The 3,552-nt window shown below is 40.9% G+C and overlaps 1 pseudogene; it reads right to left on the reverse strand.

Annotated features, from left to right (window-relative positions):
- Positions 1-1,163: 1,163 nt before the first annotated feature.
- Positions 1,164-2,884, reverse strand: LOC128567767 (cytochrome b-c1 complex subunit 2, mitochondrial-like; annotated as a pseudogene).
- Between the last annotated feature and the right edge of the window lie 668 nt (positions 2,885-3,552).

A 3,552-nucleotide genomic window follows, 5' to 3' on the forward strand; every position in this document is an offset into this window, starting at 1 on the left:
GGGATGCAAAGTTAGTTCAACATATGTATGTAAATCCATAAATATAATTCACCATATAAATAAAATGAAAAACAAAGATCATATGATTCTTTGTTATTGATGCAGAAAAGTCTTGACAATATTCAGTATCCTTTCTTGAGAAGAACACTTCAGAAAATAGGCTTAGGACATTTCTTAAATTGATAGAGGCCATCTAGAACAAACCCACGGCCAGTATCATATTGAATGGAGTAAAACCGAAATCATTTTCACTCAGATCTATAACTAGAGAAGGATGCCCACTCTCACCACTGTATTTAACATAGTGTTGGAAGTTCTAGCCATTGCAATCAGGCAAGAGAAGGCGATCAAGGATACAAATGGGGACAGAGAAGGGCAAGCTCTTGCTCTTTGTGGATGGTATGATCTTATACCTAGAAAATCCCAGGGACTCAACTACAAAGCTCTTATAAGTGATCAAGGAATATAGCGGAATCTCAGGCTGTATCTTATTTATACAAAATCAATGCCACATAGCCTTCATACATGCCAATAATAGTCAAGCCAAGAATAAAATCAAAGATTCCATAGCTTTTACAGTAGCTCCAAAGAAGATGAAATATCTGGGAATTATCTAACAAAGGATGTGAAAGACCTTTATAAAGAGAGCTGTAAAATCCTGAGAAAGGACATAGCAGAAGAGGTTTCCAGGAGAAATTGATATGTTAGTCAGTGAACTGAGTGACAAAGACCTGCTATTAGTATGGGCAGGCACCATCCAATTGATTGGGGGCCCAGCTGGAACAAACCAGCACAGGAAGCAGGATTTTTCTCTCTCCTTTCCAGAGCAAGACACTTTCTTTTATCCTGCCTTTGGACATTAGACTTTTGGTTCTTTGCTTTTGAACTTGGAGACTTGCACCAGTGGCCTTCTTTGGGATGGGGGGAGGTCTCTTGGAGTTGACTGGGGGCTGCCCTGTAGGCTTCCCTTGTTCTGATGCTTCAAATTTTGTCAGCTCCATGCTAGTATTATTGAGCCAGTGCTGCTAGTTTCTCTGGTTCCATAGTTTGCATTTGTCCTATTGGGACTATTCTATCTCTGTGATCATGTGAGTCAATACTCCCTAGTAAATTCCTTTTTTTTTTTTAAGCAGAATGCTTTATTGACTTTAGGCCAGCTGGAAATAATTTATACTTTAAAGTATTTTACCTTATTGAAGAAAAAGGTAAATATAGTAGGCTTTCAGCTCTCTCCTGTAATATGTGCTTCAGTATTACAACTCATCAACAAAAGGTGTATGTCCCAAATTTCCACTTGCTGCCATTGACTTCCGGCCAGAAACAAACTTCTTTGCAGCATTTATGACATCATCATAAGCCACCGAATCAATCTTCTGAAGAACTGTGGATGGTGGTACATAAGAACCAGCCACTAGCGCCTGGAATCCAACTTCATCCAGGAAACCCTCAGAAGACTCCACAGACATTAGGTATCCAGCTTTCAGCTTGTTTCTGGCAGCTTGGACATCTGCATTGGAAAGGCTTCTTTGAGCAATTGTTTTTATCTGGTTATAGGTAGCCTTGATAACATCTCCAGCAGCTGCAGCCTGGGAGATAGTGTAAATCCTGAAAAGTCCAGAATCTGAGTAACTGGCATTAAAAGCAGAAACATCAAATGGCTGGTGAACTCCCTTGGCAACAGCCTGGTATAGAAGGCTGGTGGCATTGCTGCCCCTCTTGACATGTGGTCCAGCACCAAGCACATCCTGAAGAAGACTAAATGCATTTGCTTCTGCACTTCCTGTGGCAGCACTTTCTGCTACAAGAGCAGTGTGGACAAGACTGTTTCCATTTTGTTCTCGAATTTCACCTCCACAGTATCTGGCCTTAGCACCAGTTAAACCAAGCCCTCCCCTCATGCTGAGAAACTATTCAGCAATTTGCTTAAGGATAGGATGACTCACACCAAGTCCAACCAAAGCCATTCTTGCCCTTGTAAAATGATTCTGAACATAGTAATGCAACTCTTCTGATGTCACTTTTCCAATCCTATAGTCAGGACAATACAAAGAATTAGCCAAGGCATTCCGGTAAGCTGCAGCATGCAAATTTTCTTTCTTTTTTTTTTTTGTAGAGACAGAGTCTCACATACCGCCCTCAGGTAGAGTGCCGTGGCATCACACAGCTCACAGCAACCTCTAACTCTTGGGCTTACGCGATTCTCTTGCCTCAGCCTCCCGAGCAGCTGGGACTACAGGCGCCTGCCACAACACCCTGCTATTTTTTTGTTGCAATTTGGCCGGGTCTGGGTTTGAACCCGCCACCCTCGGCATATGGGGCCGGCGCCCTACTCACTGAGCCACAGGCGCAGCATGCAAATTTTCAATGACTTGAGCCTGTGGATTCTGAAAAGCCATTGCTTTGTCAACCCTTAGTTGAGACTGAAGGTCGTCTACTTCCCAACGACGAAATCCTGGTGCTGTGGTGACACTGAACAGGAACTCCATTAGAATATCAACATCACCCCTCAGGCATTCCACAGTGTAAGCCATGTTCTCCCTTGTGGCAGTCACACTTAATTTACCACCAGCTGCTTCAATTCTACGAGTTATCCTGAAAGATGAAGCTCCTTTTGTAGTCAAAGTGGATGCAAGATGCAGCAAATGAGAGGTTCCTAAATTGTTAGAGTCCTCATGTCTACTGCCTGCTTTAAGAACAAACCAATCTTTGATACGGGAGCATAGTTTTCCAAGGAAGCAATCACTAAACCATTCGGTAATTTGGTGAATTCAAGGTCCTGAGGATTTGGAGGTGCTCCTGCAGGGGCAGCTGTGGCTTTAACTTTGGGGGCAACTTTGAGGGAATAAAAACTCGAAAAGGATCCGGCTCTGGTTAGCAGCTTCATGGTTACAGATTGCTCCGACCCGCAGTCATCACCGTATTAAAGGAAAGCAAGATCCCTAGTAAATTCCTTTCCATATCTCCTATTGTTTCTGTTTCTCTGAAAAACACTGATAAATACATTACTTTTGTCTGCTCCTTTGGCCACACACTTGAGCTACTACACCTCTTTTCTGTCCTTTATGAGATAGAGGAAGGTTATAGTCTAGCCTCTGATGATAATAATTACTATTTTAATAATTACCTATAATAATTACTAGATTTTTCAAATATTACCAGGTCTTAGATGTCAATACCTTTTTTTTTCTATTTTTAAACTGGTATTTATTTATTTTTTTATTTATATTTTTTGTAGAGATGGGGTATTATGTTGCCCAGGCTGGTCTCAAACTCCTAGATTCCAGCAATCCTCCTGCCTTAGCTTCTCAAGTACTGGGATTACAGGCATGGGTCACTACCCCTAGCCAAGACCTATATTCTTATTTATAGATTTTAGAGTCAGTTTAGTAAATTAAAGTCCTATATATAATAATTTTCATTGAAATTATCTGGACTAAAACTAGACTAAGTCAAGTGAGATGAATGAAATGTTTGTCTCAGGTCCAAAACATAAGGAGTTGCCAAGAATATTCAACAATAGGAATAAATAATATTTTAATTCAATATTTCAAA

This window comes from Nycticebus coucang, chromosome 16 (genome assembly GCF_027406575.1).
Source record: "Nycticebus coucang isolate mNycCou1 chromosome 16, mNycCou1.pri, whole genome shotgun sequence".
NCBI lineage: Eukaryota > Metazoa > Chordata > Mammalia > Primates > Lorisidae > Nycticebus > Nycticebus coucang.